Below are 21,541 nucleotides of genomic sequence, written 5' to 3'. Positions count from 1 at the left end.
CTTTCATTCAGCTTTGCAATTCTTAGATCCCATTTACAAACTGGAACTGAAATAACCAAAGCAAGTTAAGAAGGGAGCGGCATCAGGCACAGGTGAGGGTAAAACAATAAATGGAAAGAACTGACTATGGGAAAAGGAACATCCCAAACTATCAGAGCCCCAGACCCCCGCCCAACTGAACCCACCCCAGCCAGGCATATCAAGCTGGGTCCCTGAAAAATCGCCCAGCCCGTCTGGCAGCGAATGCTGCGTGTTCCAGATGGTGTGTGCGTCTGCTCTGCTGACGTGCTGCCTTGGTATGGAAGGCGCCATGGCCACAGGGAGCAGAGACATGGACTCCTACAAAACAAAATCCCAGATACACCTCCAACATCCCATCCCCTCCTCAACCTCCACATGGCCATTCTCAGCCCATTGCTAACAGTTCCTCCCAGCCTTCAACACTATAAATAAATAAAACATGGTGTTACAAAAGGTAGATGGTGCCAGAGAAACCTGGCATTTGATACAGGCATCTGATTAGTTTCCCACGTGGAATGTGCTGTTAAATTGGAGAAAATGGGGATTAATATGAGAGCTGAAAGGTTAATAAAGAATTGGTTAAAGAGAGTCTACAAGGGGGTCATACTGAACGGTGAATTGTCAGGCTGGAGGCAGGTTACTAGTGGAGTTCCTCAAAGATCAGTTTTGGGACCAATCTTATTCAACATTTTGATTAGTGACCTTGGCACAAGAAGTGGGAGTGTGACACAAAGCCAGGAGGGATTGCCACTATGGAGGACAAGAAAATCATACCAGAAGAACTGCATGACCTTGAAAGCTGGAGTGAGAGAAATGGGATGAAAATTAATATTGCAAAATTATGCACTTAGTGATGATTGACAAGAATTTTTTACAATGACCTGGAGACTTATCAGTTGGAAGTGACAGAGGAGGAGAAAGACCTGGGTGTATTGGTTGATCACAGGGTAATTATGAGCTGCCAGTGTGGTGTGGCCATGAAATAGGCTAATGCAGTCCTAGGATGCATCAGGCGAGGTATTTCCAGTAGACACAGGGAAGGGTTAGTACTTCTGGCCTTAAAGTCTGTGAGTCTATAAACTGTGGCTTGCATTGCACAGACACTGATGGAGATCAGGGCCCCATCGTGCTGCGTATGGCAGAGACCCTGACTGAGATCAGCACCCGCATGGTGCTGGGCACTGCACAGACAGAGGGACAGTCCTTGCCCCAAAGAGATCACAGTCCAAGTAGACAATGGGTAGGAGGAAAACAGAGGGGCTGTGACTTACCCAAGGCCATCAAGCAGGTCAGGGACAGAGCCAGGAACAGACCCCGTTAATGCCCGAGCCCCGTCACCCGCAGGTTGGAAAGGTCCCAGACCCCATTGTATTAGGCTGCAGGAAGAGGTGGGTTGCTCATGGATGCACAGGCTGTCTTGGCAGGGCAGCTCAGCTGCAGTCCCTGCACACAGCTGGGGGTGGGGGGTGTCCTGGGTCAGGAGAAGTCAGTGTCCAGCCCTGTGGGGCTGTGCTCCTGGCTCATCTCTCCAGCACTCACTGCTGCCCCTCTGCTACCAGCTGCACTGTTCAGCCAGCCCCAGGCCTCAGAGAGGTCACTGTCCCCCCACATCCCAAACCTTCAAACTGGGACATGGTGCACCAGTGCCAATCCGAGTGCACTAGTGTAAATTCTGTCTATACTGAGAGTTTGCACCAGTGCCTAAAACCCCAGTGTGGCAGAGCCCTTCAGTGCCCCAACCAGCAGGGCGGGGGCATTAGCACCGGGATCTAGTTCCAGCTCGGTCAGGGCAGCCTGGGGGACCTGGGACACGTCAATGTTTCACCTCCCAACTTCAGGCTACTGACCCAGCTGCCCACTCGCGGGGGTCTCCTCTCTCCCCAGAGCTGCTCACCACTCAGATCTGGGGAGGGGGTCCCCGGAGCTGAGGCAGTTCAGCTCGGGAAGGGTCTTACAAGGGGGGCTGGGGAGTCTCTGTCCCTGGAAGTTTTTAAGAGCCGTGTGACGAAGTGGGGCTGTTCTTCATGTTTCCTCTGAATACTGTGTGGGTGCCTCAGTTTCCCCATGGCATTTCTTAAGTCCCCAGTGTGCATCAATGGCCGACACTTTGTATCCTAGCAACAAATGGCTGCCCCCCCCCCCCGCAAGGGGCTGGCTAAAGGGGAACAGAGAGATCAGGTGACCTCCCGGCCCAGCAAAGAGACAAAGCCCAGAGGAGGAGGGGCTGGAGGGGGTTTCAGTTTGGGAGCTGGCTGGGGACGAGGCGTGAGGGCAGATGTGGGGGTCTGCCTTGCTGGGCCCCAGAATGGACCCGGCTGAGGGGTCCAGTTCTCTGTACCTACAAGCTCTGTTTTAGCCCGTGTTCCTGTCATCGAATAAACCTCTGTGTTACTGGCTGGCTGAGAGTCACGTCTGACTGTGAAGTGCGGGGAGCAGGACCCTCTGGCTTCCCCAGGACGCCCCTGGAAATGCATGGAAGGGCAGAGGATGCTGAATGCTCCAAGGAGAGACACAGGAGGTGAAGCCGTGTGAGCTTCTTACCCTGGAGACAGTCTGCTCCAAGGGAGAGGAGGCTCCCCAAAGTCCTGCCTGGCTTGATGGGGAGCAGTTCCAGAGCATCACCCGGGGACTCCGTGACAAGCAGGTAGGACAAAGCTCTGTCAGAGGGAATCTACACAGACTTGGTCCTGCCCCCGCAGAGAGAGCTGGACTTGATAACATCTTGAGCTCCTGCCCAGCACTACATGTCTCTGATGCTATGAAATAGATACATATAAAACACAACGTACAGAGTAAAACCCACATGTCAGGCAATTCAGGAAAAAAACCAAAACCACAGCATAAAATGGCACTACAAAGGAAAAGAAAACAACACAATGCTAACTAATACACCCTAGGACCAAATTACACAGTGAAAAAGAGCTGAACTCAAACCAGCACAACACAGGCACCAAATACACTGAGGCAAATGCAACACAACATGGTGCAGTCACAAATGGCATCATGCAAAACAGCTCAGCATAGAACAGAGCACTGCACAAAACAGAAATATTTCAGTGTAGGCCTGAAAGGGATCTTGAGAGGGCGTCTACTTCAGCCCCCTGTGCTGAGGCAGGACCAAGTATCCCTAGACATTCCCAGACTGGTGCATCTCTAACCTGGTCTTAGAAACCTCCAGTGAAGGAAATGCCACAGCCTCCCTTGGAAGCCAATGCAAGGCAAACACAGACCAAAACAAGCTGTACACACACACGCTGGGCTTAGGGTTAAGGGGAGAGGCAAGAATTCAAACAATCTGGGTTCAGTTCCCAGTTTTGTCCCAAATTCTCCATGCAAACTTGAGCAAATTACTTCAGCTCTCAGAGCTTCAGTTTCCCCATCTGTAAAATGGAGACTCGCCTCCCACCATTGGCCTATTTAGCCTCTGAGCTTTTTGGGGCAAGGCCCCTGTGGGCATGTCCACACTGCAGTCAGACACCGGCGGCTGGCCCGTGCCCGCTGACTGACGCACACGGCACTGCAGGGCAGTTTAACTGTGGTGTCCATGTTCCAGCTGGGGCTGCAGCCCAAGGTCTGGCACCCTCCCACCTCGCAGGGTCCTACAACCTGGCTCCAGCCCAACCCAGACATCTACATTGCAATTAACCAGCCCCTTCGCCTGAGCCCTGTGAGCCTGAGGCAGCTGCCATGGGCCAGCTGGGGGGGGGGGGGTTAATGGCAGGGTAGAGATACCCTGGGTGTCTGTTCAGCACCTGTCACAATGGGGACCCTGACTTTGGTCAGTGTCTGTGCAGAGCCCTGACCAACAGGGGGACTGATCTCAGCTGGGGGCTCTGCAACTCCCGGCATTACAGGATCCCGGATTTTGTTTGGAGTCCCTGGAGCACCTGGCAAAATGTGGGGCCAGGATCTCTGTCAGGGTCTGTGCAGTGCCCACTACAGTAGCGGGGCGTAATCTGGGTCAGGGTCAGTGCAGGGCCAGACCCACCGGGGACCCAGATCTCAGTCGAGGTGTCTGAAGGGCCCAGCACAATGGAGGCAGCAGTTTGGGTCGCAGTCGTGCACTGCCTGGCACAAAGGGGGGCCGTGATCTCGGTCCAGGTCTCAGTTTTACCTGGCACAAGAGTGGGGTCTGATCTCACCTGGGGTCTCTGCAGCGCCTGGCAGAACAGGGCCACGCTCAGTACGATAAGAGCCCTGATCTCAGTCACACACCTGGAGAGAAAAGCGGGAAGATTTTCGAGAATTCGATATCAGTATTTCAGAACTGAGGAGAAAATGGCACAAACTAAATATTTGCCAACATAAGAGAGAAGCACCAACATCTGGGGAGATTTTATGTCACCATTCAACCACTCAAGAGAAAAGAGGAGAAATTTGAGGCGATTATACAGCGATATTAAATCAACAACAGAATGGGATGGATTCTTCTTACCTCACATTCCCATGGCCGGCAGGGAGCCCTGGGTGATGTGGCTTTCACAGGGGAAAGGAGGGGGCTGGAGTCAGAAGGTCACTGGCTGTGGGGAGGGGCTGGCAGTGGGATCTGGGAATGTGACTAGCAGGTGAGGGAGGAGCCCGGGGGCGGGGGCTGCTGGGTTGGGCGGGGGAGGAAGTAGCTGGACTGGGAAACCTGGGGCTGGGCCCTCTCCATGGGGACGCTTGTTCCTCCTCCCTTCCTGGCCCTGCCCAGGCCCCGGTGCCAGCAGAGAGAGGCCCCCAGCCCCGAGGTGTCCCTGTCTCAGGCCCCCCCCAGCCTCTGCCCATTCACCCTCTGCCCAGCTCAGGAATCCCTCGGGGGAACCATTTCCCACCCGCACAAGGACAAATCCCTGCAGGGGAAATGGGGGAAACCCCCCAACCCGAGCTCTGAACTGGCCACTGGCGAAGGGCAGAGCAAATGGGGCCCACTCGGGGGCAGGAACTTCTCAGGGGTGGGGGAGGGGGGTCACCCTGGGGGCTGCTCGTGGCTCTAGGGAGAAAGGGGGCGGGGGGTTCCCACGGGGGGGGCAGTGGTAAATCCGAGGGGGTCTCAGCCCCCCCCTTTCTCTCCCCGCTCCTCGGGGGTCACCGGCTCCCCCCCCCGGCCATGTCCGGGCTGCACCGACACTTCCCCCCCCCGCCCCTTTCCCAGCCCCCCCGGGACCCCCCCAGCAGCCCACGCCGGGACCCCAGTGGGGCCGGACCCCCCGCGGGGCCCCAGGGCGGAGCCGGGCCGGGCCCCCGGGGGGGGGGCACTGAGCTCGCGCCAGGACCTGGAGGCTGCAGCTCCACAGCGGGGGCGGGGCCCAGGCCGGGCACGGGGGGGTTAATGAAGGTCTCTCCCGCCGCGATCTGCGCATGCCCAGAGGCACAAACCTTCTCCGGCCCGGGAGAGGCTCCAACGGCCCCGCACGAGCCAGGCAGAACCGCAGCGCCCCGCGCGCGTTCGCTCTCCGGCTCCGCCTCCCTGGCCGACGTCACTTCCGGTCCAGGGAGCGTCCGGAACTACATTTCCCAGCCTGCCCCGGGGGCGCGTCCGCCCTCTCCAGCCCAGGTGAGGGGGGGGTCAGCAGCTGGAACTGCGCATGCTCCGTGCGAGCCCCGCTGGGGGCGGGAGAACAAAGTTGCTGCTGCCGCCTCCGTGTGAGCCGGTGAGTGAGAGACCGGGGGGGGGGGCACGTGACTCTGCCCCGGGCGGGAGAAGCCTCGGAGCCGCCTCGGGGGGGGCGGGGGGTTAATGGGCTCCTGTCCCTGTTGGCGCCTCTCGCCCCCCCCCCCGGCACAGAGTCTCTCCGGTTCTGCCCCGTTTCGCTCTGGGGGTCTCGCTCGGGCTGTAACATCCGGGGAGATTCGCCCCCCCCCCCGATCCGCTCTCTCGGCTCCCCTGTTCCCCCCCCCGTCTCTCCACGAGTCTCCAATGTCCATTTAAATCTCTCCCATGGGGGGTCCCCCCCCCCGTTTTACCTGCAGCGATTTGTCCTTGTCCGGGGGGGCCCTTGTCCCCCTGGGTCAGTCCCCAGCACGGGGCTGCCCTGGCGGGGGTGAGATGCCGGTTCTCTGGCGGGGCGGGAGGGGCACGTGTCCCCCGTGGGGGCTGCCCGGACCCCGGTTTCCCAGTCCCAGTTACTGCCCCCAACTCCCTCCACAGCCACCAGCCACCTGCCCATCCCCCACTGCTGCCCCCTTCCCTCCTCCCAGGACCTGCCAGCTCCCCCCCCCCCTTTGCCCTCTTACTGCAGCTCCTCACAGGGCTCCCTGCTGCCCATGTTTATATATTGGACTGTAATATAAAATCCAATCAAACAGTCCCATTTCCCTCTAGTTATTCAATAGCTGCCCAGCCCAGGTGATGACTTTCTGCAGCTGGTCCTAGCCCCTTGGGGCAGCCCTGGGCCCTGTTAATACAAATTCTACCACAGACTCCAGGTAACTGAAAGACCTCAGGGAAAGTGCTGGGGACTGGCAAGAAAGTGACTCTGCACAAACAGCCTCTCCTCCTATTAGCAATTGCCAGGAGCAAATCCAGCCATGGGAGAGCAAAGCCCCCAGGAATGGGACTGTCCCAGCCAGAGGGACAGGGAGAGAGGACAGGGGAAGGAGGGACTGAAAGGGGCAGTGGGAGAAATGAGTGGGGGGGAGAGATTTCCAGCTCTCTAGTCCACCCAGACACATGTATTGCAGCATCCCTGGGCAGAACCACTTTCCAGTGATCAAGAAAAGGATCAGACAGAGGAAAAGCTGGTTCTTGACTCCATATTCCCCCTGCTGGGGTGTGACTGCCCTGGGGTTAGTGTCGGAGGGAATCCCCCACAATAACTCATTGGGTTCTGCTCTTTTCTAGCCTTGTGTTCAGAGACTTAGTTATGAGATTGGGGGAGGGAGAAGGAAGGTTAAAAATCTCTCTGTGGGCTTAGCCTGGCAGGAGGGGCCAGGTCCACACTGTAATAAAGAGATTGAGCATTTTCCCACCATGGCAGAATCTAGGATGTCTGTCTGCAGGGAAGGGACCTTGGAGAATCGTCCTGTGACATTAACTAAAGCCTGTTCTGTAACCCCCACAACTGCTGTTCTCACCCTCCCAGGCTGCAGAATGACGTCCATGTTTCGCTCCAGCTCATCCCATCCTCCCGTGGGACAGGGGAGAGAAATGGCTGCAGAGGAGCCTGTTCAGGTAGGGATTATCAGGGGGTAGCTGATGGGTTCCTGCAGGAGGGAGAGGGACAGCAAATACACCGGAGATGGGAAGATTTGCACAGTCTGGTTTGGAGCCGGGCAGGAAATGCACAAGGTGGGGAAGGGAGGAGGACAGCTTGTGACATTCCTGCTGGGGGGAGTTTAATGACTGGCCCAGATTCTAGGAACAGACCCATGAGATTAGGAGGTGGAAATACCCCAATTTGTGAAACAGAAAATAACCCTCCTACATGGGGCTAGGAAAACTGACCAGACTCCCAGTGCTGGAGCCTGACCTGACTAACCAGTGGCTGCTGTGAGATATGAAGGGGGCACCCATCAGTGAGGTTTAGGGGAGATTCCTCCTTCATATCCAGCTCCTCACAATGAGGAGGGTGTTGGGCTTCCTACCAGGGAGCTCTCCCTGGTCCCTGCTAGAGGCTCCATCTCCTCTATTGGTCTGTGGCTAGTAGGCGTGTGATGGATCTGCTGGGAGAGAAAAGGGGCTCTCGCTTCATCCCCTTAACCTGGTGTTTCCAGGATGCTCTGAGTGGGGTGGAGGTGGGACTCTGACTGTGATCCACCCAGAGCTTGCGTTTGATTGGCTCCTCTCCCCCACAAATAGTGGGGCTGTGAGTGAGGCATCAGGTACTGAGTGTTGGACCCTTGCTCTTTCAGGGACCAGTGACCTTTGAGGAGGTGGCTGTGTATTTCACCAGGGAAGAGTGGGCTCTGCTGGATTCTGCTCAGAGAGCCCTCTACAGAGACGTCATGCAGGAGAACTATAAGACTGTGACTTCGCTGGGTAAGGATTCCTGTCCCCTCAGTTCTTGGAAGGGGAAATGAAGAGTTAAGGTTCACGCCAGCCCCACAATGCCACCTCTGCTCTGTCCTGTCTCTGCATCACCCCAATATGCCAGCGACCCACACACTGCCACAGACCCTCCCCTGCTGCAGAACACAGGAACAGTATTGCACAGTGTCAAATATCTCCTGTTTGCACAAGTAAACTTCTTTGAGATGGGGTGACCACACCTGCACGCAGTGTTATGCTCCTACAAAGCACACGGGATCTTTATAGAGGAAGGTAAATACACAGTATTTATTGAGAATACAACAGTTAGCATCTCTCTCTCTCTCTCTCTCTCTCTCTCTGCCAGAGCTGTTCATAGTTACCAGTCTGTTGTAGCTCGAGTCAATCTAATGGCCAATTACACTGAGCACGAGTGTGGGGCTGGGCTCTTGTCGGTCGCAATCCAATGCTCCGGGAGTGTGGCAAGATGAACCCAAAGTCCCATGGCCAAGCACCCTGGTTCTTATAGGGTTTTTGCCTTTGTTGAAGTCTATGGATTTTGCTGTATCAGTTTGTGATCGGTTACTTCTTAACTGGTGTAAACATTCCAGTGCACCTCTGAGAGGGTCAGCCTGTCCTTTGTTCTGATTTAATCAATTGTCCTCAGGGGTGCCAGCCTTTACCTCAGAGTTATCAATCTGCCCTTCGTTATGGATGCACGTTGATGATTCTTTGATGTCCTTTAAGTCTCTTGACTCCTTCTTCCTTGACTCTGGCTATAACAATGGCCTTTACACCTTCTCTTTTCCTGATGCATACATCCTCATTCACACAAACCCACTGAGAATACAAACAGTAGTGTTTTATATCGAGCAAAAAGGCATTGCAAATGAAACCTTGCCTTCAATGTTTCTCTAATCTACTTAACATAGACACAATAGAGAATCCTGTCTCTTATTTACTAAACCTTAAAACAAAGACATGTAGATTTAACTAGAGTGCCTAATTTGTAATACATAGAGGAAACCATAGTAGACAGTGTAACTTATCCTAAAACAAAAGGTGACCATAATCAGTCAGAAGGATTGTTCTGGTCTGTCATTCCTTTCCCCTATTCAAACAGGGTGGCTGACAGGATGAAATCAAATCATACATTAAATTCTCCCAGTACATTATAAAATCCAGCTCCTACAGCCGTATTCGAGATGTGGGCGTACCATAGATTTATATACAGGCAATATGATATTTTCTGTCTTTTCTATCCCTTGCTTAATGATTCCCAACATTCCATTCGCTTTTTGCTGCTGCTGCACATCGAGTGGATGTTTTCTGAGAACTATCCATGACTCCAAGATCTCTCTCTTGAGTGGAAACAGCTAATTTACACCTCATCATTTTGTATGTCTAGTTGGGATTATGTTTTCCAATGGGCTGCACTATGTGCTATCCTGACATCTAGTACTGCTGAGATCCTGCATTCAGTACTGTCCCTGCCCTTCCTGTTCCCTTTCTCCACTGAACCCCACCAGCCCATGGTTCCTGTTCCCAGCTTCCCCAGGACTCTCTCATTGTCTCTGGACCTCTCCGTCAGCAAGAAGCAGTGGCAGGGAGACTTGCCCTCTCTCTGGAGTCTTGGATTTCTGGGACATGGATTTACTTTCTCTGTGTTTTGGGAGCCTCTTTGAAATTGAGTGTCTGTGACATTAACCACAGTGCAATCTGGAGTGTTGAACAGCTGTGTCCCCTCAGTTTCCCAAGCTGGGGTGACTTTTACACTGGTTTACTGTGAGAGCAGCCGCTCCTGGGCAGTTAACACACAGTCTCCAGCATGTAACTCGCTCCCAGCTACACAGTATTTAGTGCTGCTAGTTAGGTAATAATTGGAGATATACCAATCTCCTAGAACTGGAAGGGACCTTGAAAGGTCATCGAGTCCAGCCCCCTGCCTTCACTAGCAGGACTAATTTTTGCCCCAGATCCCTAAGTGGCCTCCTCAAGGATTGAACTCACAACCCTGGGTTTTGCAGGCCAATGCTCAAACCACTGAGCTATCCCTCCCCCCTTAGTGACTCATGAGTTACAGTGCAGCACAGGAAAACCCCAGAAAAGTCTCTGTTCCCAGACTTCCCCCAGAAATGTGCATCTTTCCCTGTCCAGCACACTACTGAACAAGGCAAGCTCATATGACGTCTGTCATTTCATCTGTGGAAAATGACATGCACCAGCCTTGTTATCCCATGTAGATGAGTGGACTCACCCCTGCGGCACCCCCTGCTGGTGACTTCTGGGAATTAGCTCATTCCAGCTCCGGCGCACCCTCTGCAGGCTGGTGATCCGCCTGTCCTCTGGCCCCCCATGTCCCTCCCTGTACCTGGTGCCCCTTTTACCTGGGGTGCTGCCCTCTGGCAGTAACCCCTCAGTCTTAGGGTCTCCCCTCCCCAGGGAACTCCCACCCTCTCTATTCCCACCTCGGCTCAGTATAAGGCCAGTCATCGTCTAGCCCCACACCCTAGGGCAGGCTGCAGTATCAGCTACTCATCACTGGCAAGGAGGGTTTGGACCTGCTGCCTTGGCCTACCACTGGGTTGCCTCTGCAACCCCCCCAGTACCTATTGCCTTCTGTTAGGCCTCGGCCTGGGGCTTTCCAGGCTGGAGCTCCCCAGCTCCTCTGCCTTTCCCCAGCCCTGCTTCACTCAGGTACCCTGTGTCCAGCTCCCTGCAGCCGGGCCCATCTCCCTCTACAAACAGAGAGAGACTCTATCTGCCCCTGGCTTCTCTGCCTTTATAGGGCAGCTGAGTCTGTTTGGGGCGTGGCCCCAGCTGCAGCCACTTCCCCCAAGCAGCCCAGCCTAAAAGCTGCTTTCTCCAGCCACAGCCCCCTCCCAGGGCTGCTTTTAACCCTTCAGAGCAGGAGCGGGGGTCCACCCCGCTACATCCCAAATGCAGTTTCCAACACACTTTAATCCAAACACACTAGTTGGATAAAACAATAAAACAAGATTGTTAATTACCAAAAAAAAAGATTTTAAGTGACTACAGGTAACGAGGCATAAAAGTCAGAATTGTTTACAAAAGAAATGCAAGATAAACCACAAATAAATTTGTTAGTCTCTAAGGTGCCACAAGTACTCCTGTTCTTTTTACAAACTAACAGGTAGGTCAGGGGTGGGTAAACTACGGCCCGCAGGCCACATCCGGCCCCTGAGCTCCCGGCCGGGGAGGCTCCCCCATCCCCTCCCCTCCCCTGCTGTCCCCTCGCCCCCGCTGTCCCCCTGCAGCCTCAACATGCCGCACCACCAGCGCTCTGGCCCACCACTCCTGGGCAGTGCTGCAGAGGTGGGGCTGCGAGCTCCTACTGTTCTGAGTGGCATGGTAAGGGGGCTGGTCTGCGCACTCCTGAGGGACCCCGTGTCTAGCTGCAGCAGGCCGCGTGGCTGTGGTAAGGGGGCCAGGGCCAGGGGGTTGGATAAGGGGCAGAGAGCCCTGGGGGGCAGTCAGAGGACAGGGAGCAGGGGACGGTTGGGCTGGCAGTCAGGGGATGGAGAACTGGGGGGTTTGATAGGCGTAGGAGTCCCGGGGTCTGTCAGGGGGCGGGGGTGTGGATATGGGTTCATATCCAGGACCCCACCCCCTACCCAACCCCGCTGCTACCTGTCCCTTGACTGCCCTGACCTCTATCCACCCCCCTGCCCACTGACAGACCCCTGGGACTCCCACACCTATCCAGCCCCCGTCCTCCCAGAACCTCCGCCCCATCCAACTGTCCCCTGACTGCCCCCTGGGACTCCCTGCCCCTTATCCAACGCCCCCACCTCCTTACCATGCCGCTCAGAGCAGTGTGTCTGGCAGTCACGTGGACCACGCAGAGCCAGACACACTGCCCAGCAGGAGCGCACAGCCCCGCCCCGCAGGAGCACTGCCCGCACGGTGGTGTGGCTGCGGGGGAGGGGCTAGCATCCCCAGCCAGGAGCTCAGGCACTGGGCAGGACGGTCCTGTCGGCTGGATGTGGCCCGTGGGCCGTAATTTGCCAATCCCTGATCAAGGGCATAAACCTATTGAGTCAGCAAGACACGCAGGGGTATGTCTGTGTGCTGAGACCTACGAGGCTTTTCCATGCCCTGTGCTGTGAAGCTTGTGTTTGGGACACAGGAAGTACAAGCCACATGGCAAAGGGAATATAAAGGGCAGCTGCATCATCTCCATTTTGTCTTCAATCCCTCTTCCTACCTCTGGAGCAACTTCTCTACAAATTGAAGCCTGGAACAAAGGACTGAAAGACCCATCGAACTTGTGGATGTGTTCCAGACGGACTTTCAAGCCAGCAGCTCAACAATACTGCTAATAACCTGATATATAGATTTTGGAATGCATCTCACTGCTTTCCCATTTAACAACTTTTTTTGTGTCGTGTCCTGTCTTGTCTTTCCATGCTAAAGGATTGGCTGGCAGTGTGGTCTTTGGGTAAGATCCAAACCTATAGTGATCTTGTAATGTGGCTGACCTTTTGGGGTCAGAAAAACATTTTGTATATGAGCAGAGTTTTTAAATAACCTCTCACTGTACTGGACCTAGGTGCTGATTGGGAGTCGGAGAACTGGAATGCAATAAAGGGGCCTGTGTGATTTCTTTTTTCAGCTTCTCGATAACCCGTGTGTGGGATCAGAAGCACAGTTTGTGACTGGTCGTTGAGTTTAACTTCAGTGTTAACCACCAGTTTTGGGAGCATCTGCTCTCCCTTTTTCATCCTGCCCTGACCCTGGCATTTTCAGTGTGGACTGCCCCAGGCACACCCGTCACACTAAGCACTGAAGTTAAATTAATAGAATGTTTTTTATGACAAAGTTATGAAATCAAGTGACCTCCTTTGTTTTCTTTAATCTGAGCAGGGTTTCCAATTTCCCAACCTGATGTGATCTCCCAGCTGGAACAAGGGGAAGAGCCATGGGTCCCAGACCTCCAGGGTTCAGAGGAAAGAGAGATCCTGAGAGCTCCCTGCACAGGTGAGGAAATATTAAACCAACTCAGAATCTGTAAGTGCCTGAAGGAAACATCTGGGATGCCCTACAATGCCCTTGGAAGGTCTCTCAGTTCAATATTGTCCCTAGCAGGGGTCGTATCCTTAGGGTAAATATAGCTCATGGCTTCCTGTAGACCCTAGCAGACACCAGGCAGTAGCTTCCTCCCTTCCCCCTGTGAATTTGGATGGGATGTGAAGCCTGAATTGATCCCCTCTCTCCTGTTTGGGGAAGAACTTGGGAGTTCAGTTCCTGATTTTTATTTGACTTCTCTCCAGTACTTGTATTGGTTTGGCCTTCCCCTTTCCATCCTTGTTTGAGCTTTCTGTCTCTATCACAGCAGGTGACACAATGGTATGTGAGAAAGAGGAGGAGAATTCTCAGCAGGAAAATGTTGAGCAAGTGGATAAACACAGAGAATTATCGAAAAGATCGAAAAGGAATGTGTCCTGGAGTCATAATCCGGAAAAATCCCATGACATTCAGCACAGACCAGAAGGAGAGCAGGGAAACCAGCCAGGGGAGAAAGTGGGTAAATGTATTTCCTGTCAGGAAACTCAGAAGGACCTCAAGGAAACCATAACACAACAGGAAATCCTCAGCAGAAAGAGAAAAAATACATGCAGTGAGTTTGGGGAAAACGTATGTGATTACTCCATCCTTATAAAGCATCACAGAATCCACCCAGGGAAGAGGCCCTATGAATGCACTGAGTGTGGAAAATGCTTCCTTAGCAGCTCAGCCCTTTCTCAACATCAGAGAATCCACACAGGGGAGAGGCCCTATGAATGCAGTGAGTGTGGGAAAACCTTCAGTCGCAGTTCACACCTTATTACGCATCAGAGAATCCACACAGGGCAGAGGCCCTATGAATGCAGTGAGTGTGGAAAATGCTTCACTGACAGCTCATCCCTTTCTCGACATCAGAGAATCCACACAGGGGAGAGGCCCTATGAATGCAGTGAGTGTGGGAAAACCTTCAGTCGCAGTTCACACCTTATTACGCATCAGAGAATCCACACAGGGCAGAGGCCCTATGAATGCAGTGAGTGTGGTAAATGCTTCACTAGCAGCTCAGGCCTTTATCAACATCAGAGAATCCACACAGGGGAGAGGCCCTATGAATGCAGTGAGTGTGGTAAATGCTTCACTAGCAGCTCAGGCCTTTATCAACATCAGAGAATCCACACAGGGGAGAGGCCCTATGCATGCAGTGAGTGTGGAAAATGCTTCACTGACAGCTCAGCCCTTTCTCAACATCAGAGAATCCACACAGGGGAGAGGCCTTATGAATGCAGTGAGTGTGGGAAAAACTTCACTAGCAGGTCAAACCTTCTTACCCATCAGAAAATCCACACAGGGGAGAAGCCCTATGAATGCAGTGAGTGTGGGAAAAACTTCACTAGGAGCTCAAACCTTCTTGCCCATCAGAGAATCCACACAGGGGAGAGGCCCTATGAATGCAGTGAGTGTGGAAAATGCTTCACTGACAGCTCATCCCTTTCTCAACATCAGAGAATCCACACAGGGGAGAGGCCTTATGAATGCAGTGAGTGTGGTAAATGCTTCAATAGCTGCTCAGGCCTTTATCAACATCAGAGAATCCACACAGGGGAGAGGCCCTATGCATGCAGTGAGTGTGGAAAATGCTTCACTGACAGCTCAGCCCTTTCTCAACATCAGAGAATCCACACAGGGGAGAGACCTTATGAATGCAGTGAGTGTGGAAAAACTTCACTGTCAGGTCAAACCTTCTTACCCATCAGAGAATCCACACAGGGGAGAGGCCCTATGAATGCAGTGAGTGTGGGAAAACCTTCACTGTCAGGTCAAACCTTCTTACCCATCAGAGAATCCACACAGGGGAGAGGCCCTATGAATGCAGTGAGTGTGGGAAAACCTTCAATCGCAGTTCACACCTTATTACGCATCAGAGAATCCACATAGGGAAGAGGCCCTATGAATGCAGTGAGTGTGGGAAAACCTTCAATCGCAGCTCAAACCTTCTTACCCATCAGAGAATCCACACAGGGGAGAGGCCCTATGAATGCAGTGAGTGTGGAAAATGCTTCACTCACAGCTCAGCCCTTTCTCAACATCAGAGAATCCACACAGGGGAGAGGCCCTATGAATGCAGTGAGTGTGGGAAAACCTTCTGTGGGCACTTAGCCCATGTTAGTCATCAGAGAATCTGCAAGGGAGATCAACAACATAAACACCTCTAGGGCTATCAATACTTTTTTTTCTCTAATAATTTTTCTGATTCCCACATAGTAACTTTTAAAGCTGTTTGAACTATTTGCAGCATGGTTATCCCTCAGTTTGACCAGATGAGGGGCCCATTTTTGCCTTTTGCAGTTTGCCCTGTTTTGAGGTGGACCCATTTGTCCTTTCTATCAACTCCATTATCCCATGAGTAATTCGAGTGTGCCCTTCCTATCAGGAACCAGGGAGCATCACATTTATACTATTCTTCCTATTTCAAAGTTATTGTTAGTCACCAGTGATACAGATTGTATCATTGCCACTTGTTCTCACATTGCTCTGGGTTGTGCTGAAGAGCAGATATAATGGGAATTTTTCAAATTATAGTTAAATGAAGAGGAGCAGGGGCAGGAAAAAAAAGTGTAATTTCAGCCTCTGTGACACTGGAAGGAGATGGGGAGACGCAGAGATTCCCTTCTTCCCCATCACTGCAGAACTGTTACCTTTTGTCTGAGCCATGCAGAGGTTATCATCATCACATTCTATCCATCCACTTCTCAAAGTGTCCTGTGAGGAACAGTTCTTAGCTGTCTGTGCTTGGAGATGATGCTTTAACTTCTTTAATCTTATCTCAGTGTCGCTCTGACTGGAGATGAAAGTGTCAAAGACCTGGAAGGGGAATTCAAATGGATCCCAAACACAGTGTGATCATTGGGAGTTTAAATCCCAGGTTCCATCTATTGGTAAAGCCACTTCTGGCAAGGTGAGTGGTTTTGTCCCCCATTATGGCAATGCTCGGATACTAAAAATTTTGTAAATAACATAACTGGCTATTGAGACAGTGCTGAGTGAAGTATGTTTGAATGGATCAGAGGAGAATGTGATGGGAGAATCTCTTGTCCTGATTCTGAATAATCAGATGTAACCTGCTCTGGAATTTCACTTCACACTTTCATTGCCATGTATTCTAGCTCTCTGTGATGTGGGTTTCTATCTTTCTGAAGGCTGTTTGGTCACTCAGTTGGATATTAGTTCAGTTTGATAGGATGTAGCTCAGATTTATTGGAGAATTTAAGACAAATGACTATTTGCTAAAGTCATCATTTCTCACTTCAGCTTTGCTTTTTCCCCGTCCCTGCATGATGTCATGGAGAAGGTTGAGGTGCAGTTCTGTGTGCATTAGAGGACTCTCCAATTTACTGGACAGGCTAACAAAGAAACAGCAGTGATTTAAAATCTCTACCCAGAAATGGTGAACAACAGCGAAACCCCAACTAACTGAAGGAAGTGCATATGATCACAGTGTAGTTCAATTGTTTAAGTCAATATTGTCCCAGATGATCTGGGGAGAAAATTCCATGCTAAGTGATTTTTGAACTAGGCACAATGCCCATGTATTTGGTTCCAAAGCCTTTGTAACCCAGGCCCTACAGAAGTTCTTTCCTAGCTAATCTTATTGTATCGGAGATGCTGCCCTTCATGATGCAGATGTTGAGGAAATAGAAGTGGAGTTTTGTTGAATTTATCCTTTGTAGGTGCTAAAAATGTATATCGAATCAAATCCGTTTTGGAAATCTAATAGCTGCAGAAAAATAGCTATTTTTGAATAGAAACTCCAGCTCTGGTCACTAATGAAGATTGTGATCCAGCCCTTTATCCAGTCCCTTGCCTGGAACTGTGCCACCAAATTAAAGAAAAGCTGGGCATGTTTTGGTAAGCCTCCATGTTTTGGTAAGCCTCACTAACACTGCTGAGATTTGGAGTGGTTTTGTAAAGGATTCTACTTCGGAGAAGTGTAAATTTACCCTACCCAAGGCCAAGGATTTGGAAAGAGCTGGGGCTGAAAGAGTCCACACCCAGTTCTTGGTTTCCACTCCAGTAAAGGAAGCTATGGTGACCAATGACCCAAGGAAAATTGTTTGTACAACTCCATTTCCTAGTTCAGTGTCACTGATTACAGTTCCAAAGGATGCCAGGTTACATTGAGAACAATCATCCTTCACCATTTGGATCCAAAGAGAGAGTGCTTCAAAGGACATTCCTTCCCCGTGGATCCCAAACTGGCTGCCTGATTGGGTAACAAGGACTTCAAGGCTGTAGAAATGATAGTAACCAATGAGGCAATGAATGTATCAGGCTCCAATTTCAGACTTCCGGATACTCGCATGTTGAGTTCTGATTCTATGGTTTTGTGTCTGATGCTCTGGCTACACAATAAAGCTGATGTTGGTGCAGCTGCACCAATGTAGCTGCGCTGCTGTAGCGCTGCTATTACAGACGCTTTCAGCCAATGGGAGAGATTTCTCCTATCGGACTTGATTAGTCCAACCCTCGCAAGCGGCAGTGGCTCTTTTGGCAGGAGAAGTTCTGCTGCTGATGTATCGCTATCTACACAGGGGGTTAGGGCTGTGTAACTACATTGCTCAGTGGTGTGGATTTTTCACACATCGGAGTAATATAGTTAACCGATAAATGTCTTTAGTGCAGACCAGACAGTTCTCTCTTGCGTTTTATGCATTTACATCACTTCTCCTCTATCTTCTCTCACTTTGAAAGATTTAAAGTGTGACATGAGAGAGATTTTTCCTCATGATGCAAAGATTCCCACATAGGAGATCCCTTCCACCAACACATACTGTAGAAGATCCTGAGATATATGAACTCACAGAAGTGGTTGGGACAAACCACAGCTTGAGCCAAGGTTCAGTTGTTGGCAATGGGCATTAAAAGAAAACTAACATATGTGACCAGAATTTGTGATCTTTGAATATGTTTTTATCATCTATTAAAATGAGATTATTGGTGAAGTTATTAGTTAAAGAAGAAGAGACTAAATGTGTGATAATCTGAAGTATTTTGGAAAACTGAAAGTTGTCTTTTTTTGTTTTGTTTTGTTAGTCGTACAGGAAATGATGGCTAATCTTGAAAAGTTAATTTGATTTAATTTATCCCCTGTAGTGTAAGGAGTTCTGGTGGAAAACCTCACTCCAAAGGTTGGGGTGGGAGAATGTGTGTGAGAGTGTGTATAAGAGAATATTGGCCCAGTATCGATTTTAATATTTTGTGTTTTCAAATAGAATTTATTTTGCTTAGTTTCAAAGTCAATTTCTATTCAAAGGAAAGCTACTTGAGGAGATATGTTGTATAAGTTTTTACCCACTTAGACTGTAAGGGTCACTGTCTTCCCCACTTCTCTAATTTGCAAAGGAAAGGCCTGACATCTGTCACAGGATGTGTCCAGCAGGTAGGCCAGCTGCACTCATCAACCATCAATATAAAGAAAAAGACTGAAATCCATTGCCTTTCAGGTCAATAAGCCAGCTAAAGGCTGGTCGATGTAGAAAAGCTCTGTTGGCAGAGCTACATCTCTCAGGGGTGTGAAAAGTCCTCTCCACTGAGAGAAGTAGTTAATGTGACCTGAGCCCCAGTGTAGGCAGTGTTGGGTTGTCAGAAGAATATTTCCAGTGTTTGAAGTGTAGACACAGCCTTAACATCAATTCCAATTTTGACCCATCTCCCTATATGTGAGAGAGTTACTCGTATGGAGGGCTGAGCCAGCTGTCTGCTCACCTGGTTCCTCAACTGTAGCTACAGCTCTTAGTGCCCATGAATGCAAAGACTGAGAGAAATGGAGAGTTCCAGCCATTGTCATTTTAGTATCTTATTGTTCCTCTCTCTGTTTTTTGTGCTGGCCTTTCTGTTCTATCAGGAGGTGACTGTATAGCTCAGTGCATCTGTGACAAAAGCTCATTGGTGCCAATTGGCAAAGGGGTCACTGTTCTTCACAAGCAACTCCTGTGTCAGACCTGACAAACTCCCCACACCTAATACACTGCTTTTATGATAGCTATCCAGGAAGCATAGCAGTGAGATCTCTACTGAAAGCTTGTAAATTATTGATACTCCTACTCACTGCGAGAGGTGTGTCCAAGTCATAGTTAAGGGGTAATGTAAGTACATGGAAAATTATGCCCATATGGTATTGTTGTGAAAGTGAGTCACCCCAATCATAGGTCTTGGTGGGGATGGCCCATTCCAGTGGGAGGGAATTGGCACTCCCTTGCTAGCCAGTTATGTGATGTATTGCTCCATTGTCAGCCTCTGCACCAACCCAGAAAAGCCAATGGAAAACCATCAAAGACAAATTATAAACATTGAAACCCTGTGGAAGTGACAAGGACAATATGAGAATTAGGAGATCGTCCTTTCTGTGAATATAAAGACAAAAAGACTGATTCAGTTCATAACAGGGTGGAGAAAAACACTCTGGATCCATTCATCTAGGAGATTCCTAATGACCAGTGGTGCTTCATGAAAGGCAGGGCCGTGGCTCCTAGGGACTAGCAATCAGTGAAATTGACTGAAGTGGGAGGTGAGACTCTACTTAGATAGGAAAGGTAACTTTTTAAAAGTGTAGGTTGCATTTTCTGATTTTGTTTAGTTGGTAACAGTTGGTTTCCATCACTCATGTTTGTTTAAATCTCTATCGGTTGTTAAATAAATTTCTGCTTGTTTGATAACTATACTCAAGTGCTGTGTGAGATACAGTAGCAGTGGTCCACAGTAAAACTAGTAACCTGGGATATACCATTGCTTTGGGCAGAGAGAATCTGGGATTTCTCTGAGTATCTGGTGATCCGGGCTGGACCCCAGAGGGGGACACATTGAAGGAACTCAGGGGTTAGGGTGGCTGCTGTAGCTCAGAGGAGGGTCCTTGAGTGCCTGACGGGCTGGGTGAGTTTGGTCACTAACACCCAGCTGCCAAATGCAAAACTCCGTCTTCCTAGTGGAAGGTGGAAACAAGGAAACTCGCATTCCTCGGCTCCCTGAGAAGGGTCACAATATGTCTCCATGTTGATTCACCTGTCAAATGCACACAGGGAAAGCTCCCTATAGCATAAAACTCTGCCACATGAAATCATGAAACATGTGCTCTTCACTCTGTGAAAGCATGTAAAGAATCCAAGCGCTGGAGGGTAGGGTGTGGGTCCAGAGTGAACTAGACAAATTGGAGGATTGGGCCAAAAGAAATCTGAGGAGGTTCAACAAGGAGAAGTGCAGAGTCCTGCACTTAGGAAGGAAGAATTCCCTGCACTGCTACAGCCTGGGGATCGACTGGCTAAGCAGCAGTTCTTCAGAAAAGGACCTGGGGATTACAGTGGATGAGAAGCTGCATATGAGTCAACAGTGCCCTTGTTGCCAAGAAGGCTAACAGCAGATTAGGCTGCATTAGTAGAAGCATTGCCAGCAGCTTGAGGGAAGTGTGTTAATTTCAAACCTGCAGCTTATTCATTTCATGTGATGACCCCTCCTAGTTCTTGTGTTATGAGAAGGAGTAAATAATACTCCCTTCCTTGGTCCTTTAAAAGATATTATGTGACCCCCCTCCTCCTTGTTGTATCCATGTTGGTCCCAAGACATGAGAGACAACACCGCAAAGAACAAGGTTCAAAGTCAATGCACATGGGAGAAGCATCTTGTGTTTCATTCCTTATGTCCTAGTCCCATCGTGTGGCCATTTCCTTTCCTTCCTTTCTGTCAAAAGCTTTGGTGTTTTGCACAGAAACATTATTTCCCCAGGAGAGCCCCAGGAGTGAGGGCTGCGTTCCTGTGCCAAACAGTCACTAGAAGGGGGCAGACAAAGGCCTTTAGGACGAGGCGTCCGTCACTGGCAAAAAATCAACTCCCTCCTGTGGTTCCGCGGGCAGCAGGAGCAGCTGCAGCTCGGTGGCCCCTGGCAGCACTCCTGGGGTGGCCGGAGCAGCAGCAGGCCCCCTGGGGCTCCCCCCCCCCCGGGGCAGCAGCTGGAGTGGCCGCAGGTTGGCAGGGCTTCTCCCCTGGTAGCTGGTGCTCATTATCCATCAAGTAAATCAAAACACTTCCACCTGCAAGTGGATTTAGCCCAGGACCCTCAGAGTCAGCAGCTCTTACAGCCCCCACTGAGCTCTCTGGTCAGGTGTCCTAGCGCCGGAAGCCTCCTGTTTAGATCCTAAAATAGCATTTTTGCACTGGACGTAGCTCCACTGTTATTTTATTGAATTGCTTCAAAACAGCAAGTCAAGAAAGTCTCCTAAGTGCCAGGCTCTCTGCCATGGAAACAGCTGCCCCTGCTCTCCAGGAGTCTGTGCGTTCCACCCAACAAAGTACAAACCTCTGCACTGAAGGGGGGTCAGACAGTGACGGTAACACAAATCTTCCGACTGTTAACCCAAGTCCCTTCCTTTCTTTAACCCAGTACGTGCCAGTCACCTGTTAGCCATGGTGTTATCTTCATCTTAAAATACCTCTCAGGACATTGAACAGAGGAAGTGAAACCCCCTCCCCCGAATGGCTCCCTGTTGAGACGTTGTA

This window comes from Mauremys reevesii, unplaced genomic scaffold (genome assembly GCF_016161935.1).
Source record: "Mauremys reevesii isolate NIE-2019 unplaced genomic scaffold, ASM1616193v1 Contig51, whole genome shotgun sequence".
Lineage (NCBI taxonomy): Eukaryota > Metazoa > Chordata > Testudines > Geoemydidae > Mauremys > Mauremys reevesii.
The sequence above is the reverse complement of the archived record's forward strand: the minus strand, read 5'-3'. Positions refer to the sequence as shown.